This window comes from Gymnoscopelus microlampas (genome assembly GCF_963454915.1).
Source record: "Gymnoscopelus microlampas genome assembly, chromosome: 7".
Taxonomy (NCBI): domain Eukaryota; kingdom Metazoa; phylum Chordata; class Actinopteri; order Myctophiformes; family Myctophidae; genus Gymnoscopelus; species Gymnoscopelus microlampas.
This window is the reverse complement of record NC_139944.1, coordinates 38,529,535-38,556,976: the sequence shown is the minus strand read 5'-3', so window position 1 is coordinate 38,556,976 and position 27,442 is coordinate 38,529,535. Positions and strand designations below refer to the sequence as shown.

Genomic DNA, 27,442 nt, shown 5'->3' with positions numbered 1-27,442 from the left:
CTTATGGACAGACTGAAATGTAGACCGTCTGATATATTTCATATGTTTTTCACCCCCGGAAGCAAAGATTTGAGTTAAAAATGTTCGCTTTAAAAGAATATAAATATATTAATTTGCACACATTTTCTCGATTTAAAAAAAATAGCAGCTCTACAAGCTCGTAGCGCGGCACTCGGTGCCGCGCTATGAGCTTGTAGATCTGCTGTTTTTGAATAGCCAAAGTGTAAAATAATGCTTTTTAACTCAAATGAAAAAGTGACACAGATGCGTTCCAGGTCTTAATAGGTTAACCCTAGTGTCTTGTCCCCTACTTTGGCCAATTGTCAACATTTCTCAAAAGATTCTCAATTTCTATTTTTAAATGAAAGAAATCACCTAAATAGGAGATCTACAAGCTCACAACGCACTGTGATGCGACACTTTGTGAGGTTGTAGATCAGTTATGTAGGCTATTTGACAATGTATATTCTTGTTAAGAAAAGCCCCTTATTTTTTTTACAAATAGAACCCTGCTGATGTGTGTCTGTGTTTCCTGCTACTGTGCTTGGAGCAAGCGTGCAGCTCTGTCACTGTCAATACACAGCTCTGCTGTGTTGAAGGCAGAGGTTGGGGACTGTCTACTCCAGTCCGATATTTGGAGCCGTTCAATCTGTGGATTCTTGATATATTCTAGCGGTTGTGCAGTGCAGATAATAGTGTGTAGTAGATGCCTATAGGCTTGTCAAGCTGGGGTAAGATTCCACAGTAGATTCCCTCCACCTCCACATGACATTTCTTTGAAGAACATACATTAAAGTGCAAATTTCCTGGGGTTTTAACCTCGGTTCTATCGTTCATCTGAAATGCACGCGTCACCCCGGCAGAGAGAGCAGACACATTTTACATTGGCTAGAGGAGGGCTTCTGACAGGCTTGCGCTCTTGAGACGTGGAATGTTTCAGGACCTTTTAATGTCCTTATCGCCATAGAAGGATAAGAATCCAGTTTAAAATTGAGTGGGAATAGCCCTTTTAGATGAAACAAACCCAAAGAGAGCACTCCTGCTGTTATTAACAAGACACATCAACCCAAGTACCCCCAGAAGGGTCACATGACAAGAACCATAGGGAAGGTTTTTGTGGAAGCTGTGAGTACACCACAAACCCAGGCCTTTTCAGTTCCTGATTGTTTGCCTTGTGGATGTAGTGAGACAGGACATCATCTTGAGCGGCTAGGCTACTGATGGTGGGGGGGGGGGTTCCTTGCGTGTTTGACCAGAGCTTAGTGTGGCTCTGGGTGCCTAGAATGCACAGCCCAGCAATCGCACAGCCCATCATCATTATGGCTGCGCCGCTGTCGACGTTAATGGCCGTCCTCTTCTTTCTGCTGGCTCCGCACATTCTCAGAAAGTCATCATCGGAGAGACCCCGAGTGCGTGAACATGTGAATTAACCCATTAAGACACTGGAGAAGCGTCATTTTTGGATTTGAGCTAAAAAAGCATTATTTTACACTTTGGCTATACAAAAATAGCAGATATACAAGCTCATTGCGCGGCATGAGCTTGTAGATCTGCTATTTTTGAGAAATCATAAAAAATGTGTGCAAATCTTGTATATATATTTTTTTTCAAGCGAACATTTGGAACGCAAATCTTTGCTTCTGGGGGTCCCTGGAACAAAATAAAATATTTTGAGATGGGGGTCCTTGGCCAAATACATAGACATTTTGGGGTCCTTGACATGAAAAAGTTTGAGAACCACTGACATAGTAACATAGGTTTTTTTCAAAAAACTGTTTTAGAAGACTTTCTAAAAACAGACATTTTGTAGAATCGGCCTCGGTCTTAACGGGTTAACAGCGGTGTGACCAATTCACTCTTCTTCTTCCTGTTGTACAGGATGCGTCCCGTAACGTTTGCTACATACAGGGCACCACCGCCACCGCCATGATTGCATCAGCGTCACTCTCCCCAGCTTTGAACCACCCCCGCATCTTCAGACTCAGAGGAGGGCCAATTGGGGCTTTTGTCCTCGTTTATCTTCATTTAAGGGCTGGAAAAGACGGCGATGTTTACTGGTTTCAATATTGAGCAAGGAAGGGGGTTGGGGGAGGAGGCGTAGACAGTGGAGGCAGTGTCAAGCTGGGGGGATGGGGCTCCTAGGCTAATGGAGGCGCTATATCCCTGGACTCCCTCCTTATTGCGGTTTGTAATTTCAAAGTGCCATTATAAGCAGAAAATATTCCAGAGTATTAGACCTGAAGCCGATTTCTACAAATGTCTTCCAAATCCCAACAGTTTTCTGAAAAAGGTATGTTTCTATATCAGTGGTGCTAAAACTTTTTCATGTCAAGGACCCCCAAGATGATATGTATTTGGCCACGGACCCCCATCTCAAAATATGTTGTTCCAGGGACCCCCAGAAGCAAAGATTTGAGTTACAAAATAATGTTTGCTTTAAAAGAATATTCAAAGATTTGCACACATTTTCACGATTTTTCAGAAATAGCAGATCTACAAGCTCATAGCACGGCACTTGGTGCCGCGCTATGAGCTTGTATATCTGCTATTTTTGAATAGCCATAGTGTGACATAATGCTTATTGGGTTAAATGTCTGCATAAGGACTACATACTAAAGTAAAGAAAATATATATTACCCCCATTGATCAAGAAAGCTTGAGATTAAATGCTTGAAAATCAATGCAGGGTCACGACTAAGACACGTTCATCAAGTTTGTTTTTCATTCCAATGCTGAAATGCCTGAGATGGCGTCACCTTTTTTTTCTAATTACATGCTAAGCCAGACATAGTCTAGCCCCCTTTTGTTGTCTTTATGGCGCTGGTATGGATTTTCAGCTATATCCAAATGAACTGTTTACTGAAGAGCCCTGCAGTCCCTGGATTTAAGCACCCATTCCCTCCTCCAAATGTACACTTCACAAATCAATACCCTTTCACAGTAATTTAACACTGTCCACCCCCGAGAACTCGAGGTCAATTCATTCCATGGTATACCGTCCATAGGTACTTATCAGATCAATGTTGCTCACCATTCTGCAGTTTACTGTTGTTGCCCCCTGAAAAGGCTTGTTGACTCATGTAAAGGAATGCCTATAATGCGGTTTGGTGTGACCTCGTATACATTTATTTGGACACTTATGAGATTTAAAGGCACAAGGACAAGGGGGTTTTCTGTTGAATTGGCTTCGGTTCCAATGAGGGATTTCACCTACCTGATGGTAGCATGATTAATTTTTAATGATGAATCTGATCCTTATTTGTAACATGGGGCATCATTAATAACGATTAGGCAACGGTTGTGTGCTGTCCTACCTGATGTAGATCATATTCCATGAGATCAATCCCTGCCTGTGCCTGTTCATGCAGAACGGAGGCTATGATCCCCATGGCTCTTGCGTGGTTTAATCACATAACATTTTATTTCCTGACCAGTGATCATGGGTAATCTCATTAGAGACTCATCCAGATGTGTCACAGGAGCTGCGTATGCTAAAAATGTCCTTGCATAAACTGCCAAAAGGGTACAGTCACTTTTCCAATTTCTGCCCCAGAATGGTTCCTTAGATTTGCCTAATGGAGAAATGTTAGCATACTGTACCTACAGTATGTGTCCTGTCCAGTGACAATGATAAAGGATGAATAGGTGGCAGACCTAGAATAGGATTGATGGTTGGAAGTTAATCTGTAGCTAAATAGTTTGTATCTGTAGATTGTTGGTTCTCAAAGTGGGGTCCGGGGACCCCCAGGGGTCCTTGAGGGGGTTCCAGGGGATCCCCAGCAAAAATAGTTAATGTAGCGTCACAATTTTAACCACTTTATCCATAAATTATATAAATCAATTTGGGGGTCCTTGAAATGAAAAAGTTTGAGAACCACCGCTGTAGATGACACTCAACCCCCCCTCATCAGTATTCTCAGCCTGACCTTTATACCCCTAAATCCAGTTCATATATCATCATTAATCTATTCATACAGTAATAAGACTGAACCATATGCCAGGGGACCTTATGCCAGCATCATAATGGACCGTGTCCAAAACTAAATGCATCAAGCCACTGTTTACAACTGCCCCAAATGAAGGCATATGTAGTTCACTTGCGTTTTAATCAATTCTGTTTTTCAATAACCTCATTCCTGATGGGTAGTAAATGGCAGTAGGGCACTCCAACCATGTAGAGAGGATCGCTGCTATTTCACAGTGTGAAAGATGCCCCCTGGCCCTGGGAAGTTCATGTTCATGCACATTGCATTGGTGCAGTATATATGCCTGCTTTTATTAAGCTTCAGGTAAATCTGAAGTATAATGTTCATGCATTATGGCTAATGGCTAATTGTTTCATGTTTTATGGCTTTGAACACTAGAATCAAACACAGCCAAGAGATGGCTGTGAACTGGCCACAGATCCTGCTGTGACCAGATCCATGCTGTGACCACAGCATGATGTCAAACCAGGGGTCAATCGAAGCCTTCGTTAATGGAGCTAACAGCAAACGCTGTTTATTACCAGCCTCTTAAAAAGCAATGAGAGAATCCATTAAGAACACTTTTTATTCCTATAATGACATTTCACTTCCTTTGGTGAGTGAAAAAAAAGCTGTATGTCAGTGTGTCAGACTGACGTGTAATATGTTATTGGGGCTTTCTGATGGGCAAATCTATTTTCTGCTGGGTGTGTAGTCGATTTGGTACTCTGTTAAATAGCTAGAAAAGGTCACGAATGCAGCACAAACCTCTTGATCATTTATTCTATTTTACAGTTAACAATACACAGCAAAATCTTGAGTGTTATTTTAACTATTAGAGTTAAATGAATGCTACGAATTTTACAGTATACTTCTTCATTCAGATAGTGCCCTTCCTAATGGTGGACAAACAATGCATTAGTATTGCCAAAGGTTGCCCACAAGCATTTTAAAAGGCATGGAGAGTTTTTTTTATGCAAAAGGATGGTGCTACAAAGCTAGGCTACAATCACACTAATGTTCCATACAGTGTTTGTGTTTTTTCTAAACATATTTGTGAGTGGAAGAGTACAAGTCTAATGTTTAAATTCATCTTTATGAGTAAATGTTATTAGTCAAGATAATAATACATACAAATTTCTGTGGAAGTACAATAGTTAATTGAAGTTTTGGGAATCAAATGCACTTTAAAAAAAAAAGCGGGATATTTAATTAAACCCAACTTCTAACTGACAAAGTTTCCCCTCTCACTATTCCAACTTTAATATGTCCAAAACAGAGCAATCCCTAAACCTCCCTTTAATGGCGTCTTTCAGGGAGGCACAGGAAGAGGAACAAATGCCTCTATTCAGTAGTGTCCAAAATGCTAATGCCTCCGGCTCTTAACACGTTTATAGGGGTTCCCATGTCACGACATGCCATAGTCCACTGCTGCGGGTTGGATCTCTGCTAGATGAAAAACCATAAGCAGACACAGTACAGAACATGGGGAAAATGACAGCAACAAGACTGGTTTCCTGTGGAATTGTGGGGTCTGAATCTCTCTTTTCTTTTTCCTTTAGAAAAATGCACGCGAGCTTGTGGAGACATAGATAACAGTAAAGCTGCTTTTTTTCCCTTCTTCTTCACTGAGACCTCGGTTTGTAGTAAAACACAACTTGGGCCTTCACATTAAAATCTCTTTGAGAAGTTATTGGTATTGTGAGGATTCGTTGCTATAGCGACCCATGTGTCCAGAGACCTTGTGCACTGGATAGAGGGAGAACAAAAGAACATACAGGAAACGTACAATAGAACAGGTGCTGTTTTTGGGGACCCTGGGCAGCTCCAGGGATGATATTGAATTCCAGTAACTTTTGTGTTGCTTTGACCACAATGTGGATGTCAGTCCATGTATTGTAGAAACGTAATGCAAGCGTATAAGTGGCGGTGAGGCAGGTGATAGTGATTGCAAGTAAAGCCAAAGTAATTACTTCCTTATCTGCATTAGTGCTGGAAAGCAGCAATCTGTAGAGTGGTCTTTAGCCCTGGCTCCGAGGGCAGTTCTCGGTATCTGGCTGCTGCGCTTGTGGAATATGCTCAAGTGACTTTCCAATCAAGGTGTTGAACTGATTGCGCCACGCATTCAATAACTTTAGTATCGATTACCTGGAACGATTAAAGGATCAATCGGAGGAGATGTACTATAAAAAAAATCTCTTTTCTTAATTCCGTTTTCAATATGCCATGGGTTCAAGCATCCGACCATTGGAAACGGTCCAGCTCGTTGCCTTCAAATCGTTTGAACTGACTTGTTGCTCTGGCCAACATTGGATTCAAAGAATTGAACTGTTGAACAGAATTGAACAGAGGAAATAGGACTGACTGGGACCGCCAGGTTCTTGATAGCATAATTGATGTTTAGATTTTTTACACCCTGAGATTTAAATTAACACTAAGTATTTGACTGTGTACATCCAACATGAACATACAGTAGATAGAACAACAGGGTATAACAGCCTGACATCAATGCCCTTGATCTATATATAAACGTATGGATATCGTCAAGTCTCACTATTGATACAACATGAGAAGGACGTTTGTATTAATCACAACACAAGGCACAAGGTATTCAGAGATAATTCAAAGAATTGAACAGTTCAAAGCACTTATATTTAGCAGTGAATGTTAATGAAGAATGTCAAGGGACTTGACCTATTTTGGTTTTGCCTTAATACCTACAGTAGGCTTCAGTATTTTACCTGTCAAGTATCCTTCTGTAAAAGCTGAACTGAGAGCAACTTTATTGCAATATCTGCGATTTTCCACATTGCAGTTACTTTTCTCCCCCACGAGCGAAGACATTGTATTAAATCACTGTGTCAGATAGACGCTAGTTGTTATTCAGATGGTGTTTGCTTGTTCACAGGTGCTATGCTATTTATATAGTTGTTTGTTGTTCTGCCATTAAGCCTGATTTATACTTTGTTGTACAAGGGTGTCACATGCTGAAATCAGCCGATCTTCAAGCTCACAACACTTCACATCCGAGCTTGTAGATTTGCTATTTTCGGCACGAGCCACCGCCTTATGATGGAGCATAAATTAGGCATCAGATACTTTGCAGCACGTACTTTCTTAGCATTAATTATACGACCAATTACCCCTGTTATTTGTTGACAAGGGGTCATGGTGCTTACTCTGATTCTGCACTTTGTTTGTCAGTCGCTGTGAGTGTCTGTGCTAAATACCTACATTGCAAACTGTACTTTCATTCTCCACAAACTGTGTAAAGGCTGTTGTTGACTGAACCACAGGAGTGGTTCAGTCTAATATGCGGATGTCTTACCATGATCAAATATACAGTAATGCTGATTTTGCCACAACAAACAAAACTTTTAGCCTACCTGTCCCTCTCTGATGAAACAATTGTCTCATATTATGAATAGCTTTTGATGCTATTGTTGAAGTTATTTTATTTCCCCCCTATGCATTCAGTTCACGTTTTTGCTTCTTGTCGGCACATACATGTAAAGATACGTTAAGATTTCAAGTGCTGTGCTCAAGTCAAGACTGGCTCATGAACCTTTTTTTTTTTTGCTGTTTGCTTTGAGGTGACCTGTTTTGTAGCTCACAATGCCCTGTGCTCCACCGTCAGTTAACCTGATTATGCAGCTGCTCTGTGCTCTCAGTCAACATGTGGAGTTAGTTGGGAGGTCAGCTGTGTTGGGCTCCCTGGAGTCCCCTCTGGTCAACTTGCTACTGGAATTAATCCTAAACTAAAGCTCTCTGCCATAACATAAATGCACTGCAGATACTTGAAGTATCAAGTGTTAAAAAAAAAAAAAATACAAAACCAATATACCTTTTCCCTCTCAGAGCCCAACTGGCTTTACAGATGGTATATCGCGACTAATGGTTGTTATCTCAATTTCCTCCTCTCATCGTGACCTGTGCAAGTTTCGATTTTATGATTAAAGGAAATTAGATTGTAAGCCACTTAGTGCGGATTCTGTGCCACAGCAAAGCAGCTAAATGCTTTTACTTCATCAGGTCTGTCTAACATGTACTCAGAACCCGAACGCATCGGCTTCCTTTGGCCCTAACCACTTGATACCCCTTGAGGGCTCAGTTAACTACCTCTTTGCTCATTCGAACGCTTCCACTTCATACCTCTTATATCTCCTCCTCCTACCGTTTAATCATTTCAATGGCACCTATCAAAGAAACTTTATTGCATATTCCTCATCTCACCATACAGTGCACAGTGAAATCTTCAGCATTAAATTAACTCTGACAGTATTCAAATGGGACACAATTTGTACAAACAAAAAGTTCACACGTTAACCCATTGAGACCTGAAGCCGATTCTACATGTCTCCTAAATCCCAACAGTTTTCTGAAAAACGTATGTTTCTATATCAGTGGTGCTCAATCTTTTTCATGTCAAGGACCCCCAAAATTATATGTATTTGGCCACGGACCCCCATCAAAATATTTTGTTCCAGGGACCCCCCAGAAGCAAAGATTTGAGTTAAAAATGTTCGCTTTAAAAATATATATATTCAAAAGATTTGCACACATTTTCACGATTTTTCAAAAATAGCAGATCTACAAGCTCATAGCGCGGCACTCGGTGCCGCGCTATGAGCTTGTATATCTGCTATTTTTGAATAGCCCAAAGTGTGAAATAATGCTTTTTAGCTCAAATCTAAAAATGACACAGTTCCAGGTCTCAATGGGTTAAATTGCGTTAAACAATTAAATTAATTCCCCATGTGGGAAACATATGGCAGACAGACCTAACTCTGGGACTTTTGGTGCAACAAACTGCAAACATTCTCCCACAGTGAATAACACAAAGCAATATTATTCTCCATTCAGGCGGGGCTTTTGATGTGAGCCTGACAAAGGCACCACTCTAAAAGCCCTTTTCACTGGATTCTTTAATGCCCCGTCTGTCCTTTCAAGTGGTTAAAAGATAACTTTCCTGGAGTGCCTAATGTTTCAGAGTGAGGCAGACATTTGTTTCATTTGTTCAAGAAACCTTTTAAGTGACACCAGCTATCAGAAACTAAAGATAAAGATGTTAAAGATGTGACTTTAGGGCCACTGATATTTGATAGATATTCTGAAAACGTCATTCTGTTATTTCATTTATCGATACAATGTGCCGCTTGTTGCTGAATATTTGGTGGTAGGGGGGTTTCCACGTAAGACCACACTACTATACTTCTTTTAATGCCTAATTGGTTGCCATCTGATGTTTGGAATGCAGCTATTAATATATTCATGTATATGGCTTTAACAGATAGCTACTGTTCTTTAGATCACATCTAAGCCCAATGAAACGAAATCACACTACTTTGCAGGGCTTCAATATGACTGCAAATTAATATCACAATTATTTAAAACGTTTGCCTCGATTATGATTAATTCACTTTTTTACATGTTTTAAGTAGCATACCTACCTCACGACGCGTTGCGATGCAAATGGTGCATTTATATAGCACTTTTATCCAAAGCGCTTTACATAGATTGTGCATTACATTGCATTCAACCACTCACACAAACGTTCATACACCGATGGCGGAGGAAACCATGCAAGGCACCAACCAGCTCATCGGGAGCAATTAGGGGTTCAGCGTCTTGCTGAAGGACACTTCGGAGCCCGGGATTGAACCGGAAAGCTTGCGGTTACCATCCGGCCGCTCTACCGGCCACTCTACCCCTGAGCAACTGCCGCCGTAGTGAATGTGTAGATTGGCTATTTTTACTATTTTTGCACGCCACCATTGTACAGCGAAGTACTGTACAATACAGGGCTTAATTAGTCCTCAATAAAGGACTAATTGATTTAGTTCATACAAAATCTATTCAAATGACTTCTTGTCAATTCGTAGATTTACAGTATATAAGAAATACAAAAACATTATCACAAAAATCTCTGCTTCTCGGAACATCTCGATTAATGAATGAACCTACTGTACATGAGCAAGATTAAGTCGGTTAGAGGTTCTAAATTCCAGGTTTTGATATATCTTCGGTTAATTGCCCAGCCCTAACCAGATGTATTCAGGTAGCTGGTGATTTATCCATTTCCTTGGTATCCTGTAACTTCTTACTTACGATCCAGTGGTTCCATTGATTCGGAAGATGCAAAGTGCTCGATACAGACCTGGAGGCATCGTGTTTCTTCAACAAGACCCTACAGACATAGTTTGTATTGCTGTTGGTCTTAAGTTTCACGAGGCAACTGCCCTAAGAGTTTGCCACGTTCTACTTGATATTCCCCTGGAATACGCAGGAGGTTGAAAAATATAACGAGACGTTGATAAAAGCAATCCATCAGCTGAAGCCTAAAGGGACATTTGCATAGTAATGCAGTTTCCTGCTGTACTTTATAGGATTGTGCCTGTGGGCTAGTGCACCTGACGTAGCCTAATTGGCTATCAGGGAACAGGTACCGACTGAGAACAATAACGCAGTGTCTTTCCCACCACTGTAGGCCGTCTCTCTGTGGCCATCAGTAAGGAAAATGCATAAATTATGATATTGTTTCGTCCTTCAAGCCTTCACAAAATCATACAATTAACCCATTAAGACCTGTCACTTATTGATTTGAGCTAAAAAGCATAATTTTACACTTTGGCTTTTCAAAAATAGCAGATCTACAAACTCATAGCGCGGCACGAGTGCCGTGCTACAATCTTGTAGATCTGCTATTTTTGAGTATACAATATATATATATATACAAAATATTAGGAAATGCACGTATTTAGTAAGGCTAAATAGACATCAGAATGATTAAATCCCAGAGACCATGCCTGAATGACCTGTCATGGTTCTTTTTTTTTGAGTGCTCAGTGCATGACCGTGAGGATGAAGCTTGAATGATTCTGCCGCAGACCTAGAAACACACATGGCCTCCCCATACCAAACACACCCACACACACACACACACACACACACACACACACACACACACACACACACACACACACACACACACACACACACACACACACACACTCACACTCACACTCACACACACACATCTTTAATTCATCCCAAATATTGGGCTGCTGCTGCTCATCTCTTGCTGTGCGTTCAAGTGAGACGGATCCCCGAGACATTTTCCACCGCAGGATTAGCCGTGTAGCACGGCAGGCCTCTGTGGCCCTACAGGCTGACCCCTGCGATGTGTGTGTGTGTGTGTGTGGGGGGGGAGCAACAGCAGCACACTCCTTAAAAGACCATTAGATCCTTAGCCCTTATCATGAGAGGGCATTCAACTGAAGTATCTTCTCTTCCCTTTCATAGGACTATGGGCTAAAAAAAAAGCCTGTTTTCTGGAAATAATTAATCCAGCTTGTTGTCTGGAACATATGGAGGAGAACAACCATTTTTTGAAAGTCAAGGTGTTGACTGGAAGAAAAAAAAACACCTTTTTTGGAGGTGGTGGTGATGGGGGTGGGGGTTGCAGATAGTGCCCAGGGTGACAGGTGGGCTGCTGCCAGGCCGCTGCCTGCTCAGTAAAGGCTATATATGATCTTCTCATTTTGCTCCCTGCCTACAGGATCTTTCCATCCAATTACAATTGAGCTGTTCTGTCTGGAAGAGGGCAATTTATATCTAACCCCAGCCCTGTAGACTTCATTGACCGGTGACCCCCAGAGGGGTCTACTTGGTCCCCTCTTTTTTTCCCTCTACACCAAATCTCTTTTTTTGTGTGTGTGTGTGTGTGTGTGTGTCGTGAACCCTACACCTATGAATGCCCTTTGTATAGGGTGTACATATACACACTATTCTCTAGATTACCCCAAGCTCGGTTACCAGGCCTACACATCTGACTGAGAGACTGCGCGCTTATTTTAATGAATTCATTTTCAGCCTTGTGTGTTTGCCCCGTATTCGCCATCAGCTGTGTACACACTCCAAATAGCTCCAGAGCATGGGGCCCTGCAGCATTGTTAAAAGTGACCTGCCGGGGGAAAATAGCATATTGATTCTTGGTTGGGGGGGGGGGGGGGGGGGGGAAACATGATTAAATTGGGTTCCAAGTGGACACTTCATCTAAACTAGTCTGGAGAGACGATAAGAAATGGCACAGTATAGCAGACGACTCTCTTTGTTCATGTCCAGTGTACCTCATTTCCCCTTTTATGTGCTCAAATGAAATCTTCCCTTCTATTGTTTCCCGAACACGTTGCCACACAGTGATGAACTCACCCCAAATTAACCCATTAAGACCTGAAGCCGATTCTGCAAATGTCTTCTAAATGCCAACACTTTTCTGAAAAACGTTATGTTTCTATATCAGTGGTGCTCAAACTTTTTCATGTCAAGGACCCCCAAAATGATATGTATTTGGCCGCCGACCCCCATCTCAGAATGTTTTGTTCCAGGGACCCCCCAGAAGCAAAGATTTGAGTTACAAATGTTCGCTTTAAAAAATATATATATTGAAAAATTTGCACAAATGTTCACGATTTCTCAAAAATAGCAGATCTACAAGCTCATAGCGCTGCACTCGGTGCCGCGCTATGAGCTTGTAGATCTGCTATTTTTGAATAGCCAAAGTGTAAAATAATGCTTTTTAGGTCAAATCTAAAAAATGACACATGCTTCTCCCGAACGTAATGGGTTAAAGAGCTGCCTTTTTGTGTCATTTCATCATTCAGCCTGCACAAAGCAAGGCCTACTGTTTGCTGACCATGCACTGACTGTACTTTGTTGTGCCGACTGTGATGATGCATGTGGAACAGACGTTTGTGTGCACAAAGTGTTCAGTAGGTGTGTTAATCAGCGAGGAGATATCCCAATGATCGCTGCCATGATCGCTGCAGAGCACCATCTGTGATGCTCTGATGGCCCGGGAGTCTAGCTGAGGGAGTTGGACGGCAGTCTGGTCTGGTGCGGAGGTCTCTTTCCCCCACCGTTCACTCTCTCTCTCTGTCCTTGCAGCACATACACCCGATACACTTCCAGCCCTAACACCACCACAGAGACACACCTACTTTATGTCTGCTCATATATACCTTTCTAAAGAGAGTACAAGCACACGGAACACATACTGTGTTGATAAAACGGCCTCCCTTGAATGTTGTGTGTGTGATTTATCTGGGGCTAGAGCACATTTATGTATTGCTTCGTCGCATTATTCTTTTGTAGCACTACGCCGAATAAATCACACGTCAACATGGGTCTGGAAGCAATTGGGGAGGCCATTAAAGTGCCACGCTTAATGGGGAATTGCATACGAAAACGCGGGCAATTTGATTGTCGGAATTTCATCTGCTTTTCATTTGTCGTCGCAGGTCAGCGGCGGTACCCGCGTTAGACATCGGTGACTGTGAGTAACACGTTTTTGTTTCGTTGCGCCCATTTCCATTTCTTTTGCATTTTTCAAATGCTTGAGTGTAAGTAGAGGTCCAATTGTTTCTTACACAGTGCGCGGGATTATTTTTTCTTCAAGTAGTGTACGGCTGTCAAATATTCCATAATGCATCAACCCTTGGACAACGTTTCATTAATACTGGAAGCGTCAGTGGGAAGATACGAACCCCTAGTAACCTAGCAACACATCTAAAAGAGCAACAATACAAAATGCATTGTTGTTTTATCTCTTTGACAATAATACACAGCATTAGCCAATTAAGTGGGTTTGCTGTGTGTCTGTTCTACAGCTGCCAGGTTTGAAGCTTATTGACCGTTTTTGACAGACTGAGCAACAGACGACTTTTTGGGCAGAATGGGCCAGATGCCCGAAGTTCAATTAAAAGCCTCATACTGTGCGTCGTCGGCAGCATATCGGCCAAATGGTGGCGTTAGTCAGTATAAATGAGCCCCAGTGCTACTTCAACAGTCAGCGGTGCTCGCCCATCTGCAAGTCAGATTGTCCTTCATTGACCCGCAGGGCTTTACCTTCACTGTATTGTATGACACTCTGTTTAACCCTTTAAGACCGGGAACGCGTCTGTGTGTCATTTTTTTTATTTCTTTGGGCCATTCAAAAATAGCAGATCTACAAGCTCATAGCGCTACGAGCTATTTTTGGAAAAGAATCGTGAAAATGTGTGCACATTTTTGAATATATATATATATATATACAGTATACACATTTTTAACTCAAATCGTTGAATCTGGGGGGTCCCTGTAACAAAATATTTTGAGATGGAGGTCCGCAGCCAAATACATGGCATTTTGTGCGGTCCTTGACATGAAAAAAGTTTGAGAACCACTGATATTATTGCAACATAGGTTTTAAAAAAAAAAACTGTTAGTATTTAGAAGACATTTGTAAAATGCCCAGAAGCAAAGATTTGAGTTAAAAAAAATCACTTTAAAAATATATAATATATTCAAAAGATTGGCACGAATGTTCACGATTTTTCAAAAATAGCAGATCTACAAGCTCATAGCGCGGCACTCGGTGCCGTGCTACGAGCTTGTAGATCTGCTATTTTTGAATAGCCCAAAGAGATATAAAGTGACTCGGATGCGTTTCCCGGTCTCAATGGTTTAATACCTGAGTGTATGGGGCTGGTGTTATCTCAACCTGGCAGGAATGACGGAGCCTCATGGATCACTGCAGCACATGCTGTAGCACTTACAGCCCGGTGTTGAGGTTACTCTGAGGTTGACGAGGCTGCTGCTGATGTATACTATAATACACCTGCTATCAGTTTCCCTCAAGCAGGGGGTTGACACTAACGGTTTTGCCCCGGACTGCCCGTAGCAAGTAAGTAAAACGTTCAGGCAAGTGGAGTTTTAAGTCTTCAGGTTGCCCGACGGGGAGGAAGGAACTTTGTCTTTAGTTTGCTATAAACAGAACACAAGATGTCTGTGGGATTTGAAATAAGAGAGCACAGTTGACCTACTGTAATATGCAGGGTTTTATTTTTTTTAACTGTTTTTTTTGTTGTTGTTTTTCACTGTTGCTACACTTGTTAAAAATATAAGTGTGAACCCATAGTCATATTGTATAGCTATTGAGATTTTTGGCTTAAAGGATCTACACCATGAATAAAAAAAAAAATATATATATATTTAATATCATATTGTTTATGTCCCTCAAACGTTTTTCAAAAGGTTTGAGCCTAAATCAAGCCTCAGATATACTCATTCCAACTAACTTCTCTCTGGGGAAGTTAGTTGAGCCAGTTATTGAGCCAGTTTGTATGTATGCATGTTATCTCCTGGTTCTGTGTGGGGAAAAAATATATATATATATATATATAAATATATATTTATATTTATTTTATTTATTTTTTTTTTAACTGAAAAACGGGAGGGATTGTACCCTGACGTGACGTCACGTCAGGGTGCAAATCAGTTTGGCCAGTTTTGAGACCAATTTACAGAAAACCCCAGATTTGCTGTGAAAGCCTGAGTGTTCAAACTGCGGTATTTTTGGGGATAGAAGAGAGGTAGGGGAGACCAAAAACACACAAAAAAGAAGAAAAAGTTCAAATTCATGGTGTAGTCCCTTTAAATACTGAGGTATGTCAATACGGCACAGCCCCAGAATTCACAAGTAAAGTAAAAAATAAGTGTTAAAAGGAACGGTAATTCAAAATTTAGATCACGATTTGCTTTTCGGGCAAGTGACCTTTGGGCCTTTGGGCAAGTAGAACATGACCTGTACTTGCCCGACGGGCATAGCAAGTGCCTCTGAGACCTTAGTGTCAACCCCCTGCTTCCCTTCTGTTTCTTCTTTGCTCTTAAGGCTGAGGGCAGAAACACGGCCGTATAGTATTAGTAAGGGCCTGTTGTTGCTCTGCCTTTCTGATCATTTTGCCTGAGGGGGGAGTGTGGTCCTGAGAGAGCATGTTTCTAATTCCGGGGTTACCAGACCTCTATCTTGCAATGCTGCAGATAACATTTAGTGATTGCTGCTCGAGGGGAGATAAGAGAAGTGTCATAAATTAAAGGGACATGTGAACATGTTCTGTTACAGATCGTGTTCAACTGTGTTTCACCTTGGCTGTGACTGGGCGGGTCAAACCACATAGAAACCCTGCAGTCGCTACATTTCAAATCCACAGAGCGGAAAATGTTGCAATCAGCACTACGACAGCCATCCAGTGAATGACAGTTTAAACATGGTGGGTGTGCAATATAATCCTCAGTGTTAGTTTAGCTCTGAAAGTGTAAAAACATGACCTGTAATGGTCCGTTCATTTATAAACTCTCAGAGTTAACAGAATCCACTGAGAATCTTGCTGTGTACTGTACTGATTCCGTGTCTATTAGACTGCTAGAATTGCTTACTCGTCACTTCCCATGTGGGGTCTCCCTGACTTCCACGTGTGAATGCATGTTTGCCTTTTTGGCTCCGTAAGTCATGTCCAAACCCATTGAATCGGCCGGACTGGAAGTGTGAATGAGCTGGAGCGCCTAAGACAGAGAGAGAGCGAAAGAGAGAGAGAGAGCGAGAGATAGATAGAGAGAGACAGAGAAAGAGGAAGAGGTTGTCCCCGGGGCTGTGCCCAGGACAATGTCAGGGTTTGTCCGTCCGCCCAGAGTGCATGAACACTAAGCTTTTTTTTTTTGGAACTGGCGGCCCGCCACGCCTGTAGCCCTACCTATCTCTCCGGCTTCCAAGAGCTGTCCAAGCTCCTAGCGCTAAGCATTTGTGCAAAGTTCATAAGGCTTCCCTCTGTTTGTGTGGTCATATAATGGCAGCTCCATCCTGCTTGCTGCTCAAAGAGAGTGCTTAGGGTGTTCTGAGGGCCTGGCGCGGGGACTGGACTGCCGAGGTCCGTTGTGAGTGTTCTCAGTTACTGACTTTGGCACTCGGCACTCATTATGAAAAGGCCAGTGTCCTCAGACAGCTCAGATAGTACCAGAAGCCTTTCGACATAGAGGCTTCCTTCATCGTCTTGCTCTTCTCCAGTATGTTATAGCGTGAGGTGCCAATTCCAAACCACATGGCAACAAGTACACCAATGATATTCGTTTCATGTTTCGGTTGTATCCGTTCGACTGGTATAGGAGCTCAAATGGCGAGTTCCAAAAGTAAATGAACTCTTTAAAACGATTGAATTATTATTATTTTTAAAATGTGTTATTTATTTGTAAGTTCCTGCCCAACACTGCGGAGGTTGTGGGTTCAAATCCACCGCGGTGCATCTGGCTTTTTCGAGCGTCTACTACACAAACACAATTGGCCTGTGTTCGGGGGAGGGAAGCCGGGCGGGTGGGGAGGGTGATAATTGTCACTGCACGTAATCCTATATGTCTATGTCCTCTCGGTGGGGGCTCCTCACTGCCGCTGGTAGGTGAGTCAGTAGGATACAACTGCAGTGACAACACAGAAATGTGTGTGAGGAGGAATTAATTGGCATAACGACTAAATTAGGGAGAAAATGGGATAAAATGCAAAAAAGAAAAAGTGTACTTTTAATACCCTTAAACCTTAAAATCATAAAAGGGTAACATTAGCGTTACATCTGAAATTGTATGTGATGAATGAATTAACCCTTCAAGACCTGAGGCCGATTCTACAAATGCCTTCTAAATCAGTAGTTCTCACACTTTAAAGATTTTTCAAAAATAGCAGATGTACAAGCTTGAGCTTGTAGATCTGCTACAGTATGTTAGCCAACGCTAAAATCTAAAATGACACGGGATGCTTTCCTGGTTTTAACGGGTTAATATCTGAATTCTAATGAAAACACAATTTTTTGCTTACTTGATAGCTTGGCCTATTTAATGTGCATTGAACCCATAACAACAAAGGCACCCAGTTATTAAGCAACGTCTTATAAAGGTATGCAAGTCTCTCTCTCCCACCATTTTCCCCAACTGTCAGCATTTGTGAAGCCCGAGTGATAATAACCTCGTTATTTGTGGCTGTGCATGTTCCATCAGAAAGGCCCCGTTGCCTTTTGGCTAGGTTTTTAGCAGCAGCTACGACCCCACATCAGCATAATTCAAGCATGACCCTCCTTCCCCTCCCCTTTTCATTTTATGCCTTTCTGCCCGTTAACCCCTTAAGACCGGGAACGCATCTGTCACTTTTTCATTTGAGCTAAAAAGCATTATTTTATACTTTGGGCTATTCAAAAATAGCAGATATACAAGCTTGTCACGATTTTTCAAAAATAGCAGATATACAAGCTCGTAGCGCGGCACTCGGTGCCGCGCTACGAGCTTGTATGTCTGCTATTTTTGAAAAATCGTGAAAATGTGTGCAAATCTTTGGAATACATATATTCTTTTAAAGCAAACATTAACTCAAATCTTTGCTTCTGGGGGTCCCTGGAACAACATATTTGTGAGATGGGGGTCCGCGTCCAAATTCATATTATTTTGGGGGTCCTTGACCTGAAAAAGTTTGAAAACCACTGATTATAGAAACATGTTTTTCAGAAAAACGTTTAGGATTTAGAAGACATTTTGCAGAATCGGAACCTCAGGCCTCAATGGGTTAAAACCCGAGTCTCAGACCATGGTCCACGCCATACATCATCCAGACTGGGGGTGCTTCCTTCCTCCCTTCCCCCCTCCCCTGTGTGTCGTGGGAGAGAGACTGCAGTTTTTGTTGGGACCATGGAAGGCTTCTTATCGACAGTCTCAGCACTCCTTCTCCGCTCTCTGTGTGTTTCCCTCTTGACAGATCAGCCTTGCCTCCACTCACCCCATCTGTGTAGTCTTTGGAGTGATGTCCCAGTTCAGTAGTGTGGAACAGTCAGGTCTTTTCTTTACCTTTAGCTCAATTCTATTTATTTGTTATGGTACGTTTCAGGTTACACAGGTTCATTAGCTACTCGGGACCAGCAAACATAAAACATAAAAGACCAGCAAAGATTAGATCAGGGGTCTTCAACGTTTTCAGGCCAAGGACCCCCTCTATTAGCTGAGGGAGAGATGAAGCAGGGACCCCCTCTATATTGTATAAAATTGTGTTGCAGATTATACTTTTTTTGTTTACTTGGTCTGCTCTTTTTTTCTAGCCTGGTTCCAGACGAATCTGCCATTGCAAAAAAAATTGCCCTTGGCGGATTAGGTCTGGCCCCTTTCTCTCCCTCCGAAGTTGTGAGGGACCAATCAGAGCCCAGTATGCAAATATGGGGCGGGTTTAACACCAGAGGCATTTTTTTTATTTGCCCCTCGGAAATGCAGTTTCCACACAGAGATTCCAGACTAATATCTACGCAGTGATATTAGTCTGGCCATGCCAGGCTACTTTTTTTCCCTCTACACCTATACCTCTTTGCCAAAAATAGCCGATCTACAAGTAGATCGGCTATTTTTGGCTAAAGTTTTCCTCAGAGAAGGGATGGTTAGGGTTCAAGTGGTTAAGGTAAAAAAGAAAAATCATATCACACAAAGATTTGGCGGACCCCCTGTAGTAACTCTGAGGACCCCCTAGGAGTCCTGGACCCCCTGTTAAAGACCCCTGCTCTATTCTATTTATTTTTTTGGTTATGTCTCAGGTTACACAGGTTCATTAGCTAATCGGGACCAGCAAACATTTAAAAAAAAGACCAGCAAAGATTAGATGGATGCGTATTCTTGATTCTTCTCATATAATGGGGCCAAACTCTCCTCCCAGTTGGAGGAATATTTTTCGAAAATGTTCGAAAATGGCAAGAATACTGTTTTTGCCGTACAACAACCATCATATAAAATGTGCTTTACAAAAAAAGAGTATTGTTGTGTGTTCTGCAGAAGGAGAAACCACTCAACAGATGATCTCAGCAGGTGATCCGCGCTTCCACCTCATAATCCTAGTCATTTCTTTCCTCCGTTGAGCTGATCTGTGAAAGATAAGAGAGGCTTTTAAGTGAACCGTCAGGTGCCGCAAACATGTTACGATGACACTGGGGGGTGTGTGTTAAAATGGAACTTGCATTCCTCCAGTATTCCACTCTCTTTTGTACACACCCCGTGAATAGCCTTTAGATCGGGCTTTGTGGGAGTGATTGTCAGTGGCTTAATGAGCGTTTTTGCCAAGCTGGAGGCTTTGGCAACATATGTGTCTACAGTCTCTCTACTACTCTCTCTCTCTCTCTCTCTCTCTCTCTCTCTCTCTCTCTCTCTCTCTCTCTCTGCCTCTCATGCCTCTGTGACAGGCTACAGCACAGGCAGACACTTCTAGAGTATGCTTGGTTTTCACAGAAAAAAATATTTTTTTCATCTAATTTATGCTTAGCGTTTCCTTTGGATTCTTTTGCCTGGAGAGGATTAGTTGATCTTCTCAGAAGGGACTAGCTCTGAGAATGAAGTTGAGACTTGTAAGTATCTTACTGTCTTGAGACGTTTCTGCGCGCTGTAGTGGCAACATGTCTTAGTGTGGTGCATGTTTTGGTTCTTGCACGTGCAGGAAGCACACTCCGACCCACGGAGAAGAGTCATTGTTATTCACATGTTGAATTAGTTGAAATGATAAAGGGGGGGATGTTTTGTAACATTAATCCTTGTCTGTGCTTTAAATTACAAGCATTACTAGAGTTTCCCTCTCTGATTGATTAGTGGAGTTTGGTCAGAATGAATTATTGATTACTTAAAAATGATTGATTAGCGGAGTTTGGTCAGAATGGATTATTGATGACTTCAAAATTATGTAACTTTTGTCAATATACAATAATGCCCAGTAGAAATGCTTGCTTGCCATACAATAGTCATACATTTGTTTCTCATCAGAGGTTTTCTTTCACACATTAGAGTCTAAGTTGTTAGTTGAAACCTGTGATATTCATAGCTAGAACAGGGTACGAAAATAATTGGAAAAAAACACAGTCATATGGTGTCATATGGTGCAACAGCTGAGCAAATTACATGTGTAATACAGTTATCGCTCAGTAGAAAAAAAGATCAGTGCAGGTGCAATCGTGTGCATGCATAAAATTGTCTTGTGCATGCATGAATTGTCAGCTTGCTGATGCTGGCTCACTGTTGTTGCTCACAAAAAAAATACCCTGGCTGAAAATTTTCAGCCAGGGTATTCAGAATTGGTAAGGTAGAGCACTATTAGGCATTCAGTTATTAATGTACTAGTATGAGCTGGTAGGTGATGGATAATATTGAATACTTAGTTTTAAAAACCTATATTTAGTGGGGGGGGGGGGACTTCCAGGTGACTGGATAACACAAGGTGTAATGTTTGACTTGGTTTCGCTATGTTCTACCATTTAACTGGCACCCATTATTTTTGCATAAAGGATAACACAGACTCACAAAACACTAATGAAAGTGAAATAATGCATGGAATCAGCATGTGGTGTGACTTATAGCTGTGATATGGCTGAACATACCATATTTTAGTATTATATTCAGACATAAGTACAGTTAGGTGTGAGGAAGTGTTCAACTAACCACTTAAACCCTATATACTTTATTGTATGTGGTTCCCCAAGGGTCTATCCTTGGCCACGTCCTTTTTTTCCCTCTACACCAAATCTCTTAGATGAAAATAGGCGATCTACAAACTCACGTTGCCACGTGTTGTAAGCTTGTAGATCTGCTATTTTTGCCAGCCTTTTTTCACATAATGTTCACCTGTTATAAGTAGGACATACCCTGAATAGGGATATTTTTGACTATGCAATACTGTTATATGTATACTGTATATTACAGTATGACATGTAGGCTATTTGTTGTGTCCATACATAGTCCACCACGACCAGCCTGTAATGTAAAATGTGACGATTCAGCAATGTTGTATTTTTAATCATTAGTTGCTGACCTGGGTTCACCACATTCCGTTTTCCATCACATGCAACCTACTCACAAAGCCATCAAGTGATGGAGGGGGCTGGACAGAGCCACGTTTCCGACAGCTGTGTCAAACATGTCACCCAGTGTAACAATGTCCAGATGTCCCTCTATCTGTACTGTAGCACGGAGCACGGAGATTTATGTTCACCAGAGAGCCTGAATTTCACTGGCTGGAAAAACGCAAATATCACTTTGAATGCGAGACCTGTAGGGGATTCCTAGGCAGTGGCATTCATTTATTTGTACTGCATTCTGGTTCTGCTCTTCAGCTATCATATGTGTGTTGAGTGGGAAATGAGAGATTCCAGTTTCTTTGCAGAAGTAAATTGCCTTTAGCCCATTAAGGCCTGAGGTTCCGATTCTACAAATGTCTTCTAAATTCCAACAGTTTTCTGAAAAACGCATGGTTCTATATCAGTGGTGCTGAAACTTTTTCATGTCAAGGACCCCCAAAATTATATGTATTCGGCCACCGACCCCCATCTCAAAATATTGTGTTCCAGGGACCCCCAGAAGCAAAGATTTGAGTTAAAAATGTTCGCTTTAAAACGGCATATATTCAAAGATTTGCACACATTTTCACAATCTTTCAAAAAATAGCAGATCTACAAGCTCGTAGCGCGGCACTCGGTGCCGCGCTATGAGCTTGTAGATCTGCTATTTTTGAATAGCCAAAGTGTAAAATAATGCTTTTTTTTTTTAGCTCAAATGAAAAAGTGACACAGATGCGTTCCAGGTCTTAATGGGCTAGGGTATGATGGTGGTGGGGATTTGTGATATAAATCCCATCGATCATGTCTAGGCTGTGGACGCAAGTTTCATCCTGGGGAAATTGCCAGCATCAGTCAGATGGAGTGAGTGAACGAACGAGAGGAAGGGGATGGATGCATGCTGCGTTCATTCACGCAAAAATAATATTCCTGAATTCATTTCTCCCGCTGGCCACTCGGCGAGGATCACAGACTAATGTGATTACTTGTCCCGGGCACGACGAGGGGACTTCTCTGGGACTTCAAAGCAGTCCAGATCAGACGGGGGAAATGAAAAGAAGAAAGACCTGTAAAGCTGTGAAGCACACAGGTGCGGTGCACTTCTCAAAACCTTTTTCTATTTTTCCCCTTCAAGCGAGGACTCAAACAGCGTCTGTCACATGATTCAATCATACGTCGTGCATACACAGCCCCCCATGATTTATGGTTGTGTCGTGTGTGACACGCTCCACTGCTCAGTTAAAATTAAAGTGGTGTCATTGAGCACATAGATGAATCAATGTGGTCTGTACTAACCAATGGCATGGCTGCTTTCATGGTGGTGGTGGTGGTAGGGATGCAGGTTTTTGCTCGCCACACTTTGTGTTGCGGTTTAGCCTAAACATTTTTCTGCAGGACTACTATATGTTGTATATCACTGAACCAGACACAGCTTTCAGTGCACACAGTGGCACAAAGTGGTGCCCATCAGAAGGAAAGGGGAAATACATCACTAATATACTGTATGTTGTGTATATAACCATTGTACATAACCACTCACAAAGGTTGTGAAATAAGGTAGGACAGGTACTGTATGATGATTGTGCATTTCTTTTTAACCCATTAAGACCTGGAACGCATCTGTGTCATTTTTAGATTTGAGCTAAAAAAAAGCATTATTTTACACTTTGGCTATTCAAAAATAGCAGATATACAAGCTCATAGCGCGGCACCGAGTGCCGCGCTACGAGCTTGTATATCTGCTATTTTTGAAAAAACGAGAAAATGTGTGCAAATCTTTGAATATATATACTGTATATTTTTAAAGCAAATCTTTTTAACTCAAATCTTTGCTTCTGGGGGGGTCCCTGGAACAAGGTATTTTGAGATGGGGGTCCGCGGCCAAATAAATATAATTTTGGGGGTCCTTGACATGAAAAGGTTTGAGAACCACTGACATAGAAACATAGTTTTTTTCAGAAAACTGTTAGGATTTGGAAGACATTTTTAGATCAAAGCTTTATTATGTTCTGTTTTTTGTGTAGTTTAGTTTAGTTTTTCTTTATTTATTTCCACGTATCTTATATCATTATTATTCCAATGGTGAAATTGTTTTCCATCTTGCCAGAAGGGGTTGGCTGGGGTAACATGCATGGATCTGGAAAAACAAAACAAAATAGATTGTTGCAGAGAAGGAACAACATGATGCTACTTTTAAACATTATTTATTAATGCCAGCATGTGGAATGAGATTCTGCCTCAGCTGTTGCACAATACTCTATATAAAATCACAATAGGAACATGGGAGGTTTTCCTCTCTCCTCTTCCCACTCATGAAGGTTCATGTAAGGTCGGGCGGGTCATTCTTCATCAAAAACGTGCGGCGTACAGGGGTCACACAGGGTCCCCACAGGGTCCCCACAGTTCATCAGTGAAAACCACTCTCTATATCTGTCTTTAACACAGGCCTTCATTCCTCTACATCCCAGATCCTCACATCATTTCTCCTCCACCCCCCAGCACCCTCCCCCCTCCTCCCCCCGTTCCCCAGCTCATCACCACCGCCAGTCCCTTCCATGTACTATTGCTACGACTCCTGAAATATTAATGGCACAATAATTGAACTGTCACGCGTGCCGATGTGCGGCGAAATTGAGCCAAATCTCAATTAGACAAGGTTATTATTTAACCCGTTAAGACCGGGAACGCTTCTGTGTGTCATTTTTTTAAGTCTTTGGCTATTCAAAAATAGCAGATATACGAGTGCCGCGCTATGAGCTTGTAGATGCTATTTTTGGAAGAATCGTGAAAATTTGTGGCAAAATCTTGGATTATACATTTTTTAAGGCGAACATTTGTAATATATTTAGTTCCAGGAACCCCCAGAAGCAAAGATTTAAGTTACAAATGTCTGCCAAAAAAAAACAAATATTTGCACAACTTTTCATGATTTTTCAAAAATAGCAGATCTACAAGCTCATAGCGCGGCACCGAGTGCCGCGCTATGAGCTTGTAGATCTGCTATTTTTAAATAGCCCAACGAAATCTAAAAATGACACACAGATGCGTTCACAGATGCCGGTCTTAAAGAGTTAATATCTCTCCCGCTTCCTAATCTCATTTAGCGTCTTGTTTCTGTTTTGCTCCCACTGCTCGAAATTTTAATAATAAACGAGCCGCATTCACAAGCATGTCGTAGAATGCTGATAGTGTCTTTGCCAGAGGTCAGAATAGGCTCTGTTTCAAATTCTGAGGAGGAAGTGGGGGGGGGGGGGGGGGGGGGGAGCCCAAAACCCCAAAAAACACACAGCATGAAAGAACCACGAGTACAGATTGTCCTTTACACACTATATTTCGACAAAGAATTTTGAACGCTCTGCTTCAGAGAAGAGGCAGCTTTGTTACACACTAAATGCCAGATAATCGCTGTGAATAATTTTGTTGAACAAAATGTGCAATTGATTGAACACACAGGGAACAAAACAACTCGCGAAGAAAGAAACGCAGTCATTAGAGACATCAAGAGGCAGGCAGGCACACACCTTTTCCTGTTTAATGTTAACTAGCTCTGCCATTGTTTTAATTGTTCTTTTAGTCATCCATTGCGGATGGGGTGGGCATCATCATGCGGTAGGGAGGGAGAGAAAAAGTTTGGAGGTGCTGTCTGTCTTCCCATTGCCGGTCTTTAGCAAAGCGAATATTTTAACGCAGGCTGACAGGAAGAGGATCTGCTTTAATCCCATTACAGGCTTGCCCATTAAACTACATTAGGCCCACACTTTCCTGTCTGTTGTGCAGAGCAGCCTTGTTGTGTGTGTGAACGAGGCAGCACTTGCTTGCTAATGAGTCCCACTGTATACAGTGGGCTTTACATTTCATATAACCTAAATTGTTTAATGAGCATTTACAGTGTACGTTAGATTTAGAGAAAAAAAAGCACAATAATAACGCATAAGACATTTCACACACCTTTACCAATTAGGAGTCTTGAATCATTGATGCAGCATATGACCTATCTACATGAATATTTGAGGATGTAGATGTTTTCTTAAAATGCTAGTGATACAGCATTGGTCCCCAGTATCATTACATACTATGAAGTGTACATTTGTGTCTAGGTCAAGGTTAAGGCTTCAGTGCCAGAGCAGATGGCAGAAATATTAAGAGTCTTGGGAGTTGGGAGGACTGTAAGCATGCCAAGAAGATAAGTGTGCCAAAAAGTAAGTTGGGGTCTTTAATTCAGCCTGCAGGTTCACACATTGATGGGGAACTACGGGCTCTCCATCATATTATGTATATATATATATATATATATATATATATATATATATATATATATATATATATATTTTTTTTTTTTATATATATACAGTACACACACACGCACACGCACACACACGCCTCACGGTCAAAATACATACCAATCTGGGCAAAGTAAAATCTGGGTTTTTCATGTATTTTGAGAAGTTTTAAGGCCTGGACCCAGACTTTACTTTGCCCAGATTGGTACATCCTCCTCTCCATACTCCCCTATCTACCCTACTCTACAGCTCCTGTCCCCTCCGAGATTGGCTAAGCAAGGTTAGGGTTCACATTGGCCCTTCCCTCACTGAGCCGCTTTTAACCTCCTGCCAGTTTCATGAGTCTCAGACGGGGGAGTGATTGCTGCTGAAGGGGGGGTGGGGATTAAGGATAGCCTGCAGTCTTAAACCGGGGCAGGCCTGAGGGGCCCTCTTGTGTGTATCTTATAGGTCCAATACCCCTATGACTTCAATGTAGACATCATAGCTCCCAGTAGTAGTAGAGCGCTGCAGACCTCCCTATACAACCAGATGGCCAAGTTGATTCCCACTAAACGCTTAACGAGGGGGAGAAGAACAAATTAAATCAGATGGCATGAGATCAAGCACAGTTTGAATAAACTGTAATCCATCTAAAGTGGTGTTATAGGATGGTTAAAGCCTTTTGGCCAACAAAACAATAGGGCAATGTGTAAAAAAAACATTGTCTTGCGGGGATTGTAAATCCTCTCCTCCTCTTTAATCTAGCCAAAGCTCAAAAGCCAATTAGTACAGGGCCTTACTTTTTTGATTCCAATCTGTTGTTGCATCAACATAAATCACAAGGTGTGGGAAAAGACAGAGCTAAGACTGTAGCCAAACAATGCCTCGGGCCTTTTTCCCTTGACTCATAAATCATAACATTACTATGTCAGTTCCGTGTTGGAAATAAAGTCAATGGGCCTGTATTGTGATTTAGAGGGCTAGATGTATCGCCATCGCTGAGACGCTTGCCTTGTTGGTGAGCCTGTCGGTTGGGTCAGGTGGGGGTCGCAAGTTGGGTCAGAACGGCCGAGATTGAGTCATGAAGCCCCCAGACGCAGCTAATACCATTAACATGTGCCATGGCAGAAAAGTTCAGGGTGCATACATAACCATCTGAAAGCGGGGCCGCTCAGCGAACCCACCAAATCGACTCCTTTGTTCTCTGGTCAATTATTCAATTACTCCTCCTGATCTGACATTTGACCCCACTGTTTCCTATTGAATTTCTTTACCCAGCGAGATTAGGAAAAAGCACAAGCAGGTTCATGGAACCAGTTTAGAGCAGCCATGCAAAAGGGCCCAGCAGTTAACCCATTAAGACCTGAGGCCGATTCTACAAATGCCTTCTAAATCAGTAGTTTTCACACAAAAAGGTAAAAGAAATAGCAGATGTGCTCTGCATGTTCTCCCCGTGTCTCTCATGGTAGTTAATACCCTCACAAAAACATGTAGTAATCCTGGTCGCTATAACGCC

General features: G+C 41.9%; 1 protein-coding gene across 2 annotated transcripts in view; it reads left to right on the top strand.

Moving 5' to 3' along the window:
• chl1b (cell adhesion molecule L1-like b) overlaps positions 1-27,442 on the top strand; it is a 110,311-nt gene that overhangs the window by 18,036 nt on the left and 64,833 nt on the right. The window contains exon 1 of one of the 2 annotated variants that reach the window (XM_084063606.1): positions 19,986-20,191. The exons of the other annotated variant lie outside the window; for it this stretch is intronic. The gene's annotated coding sequence lies outside the window, so the exon portion shown is untranslated. Of the gene's footprint in view, positions 1-19,985; positions 20,192-27,442 lie in introns of those variants that run through there. 2 annotated transcript variants of the gene reach the window in all.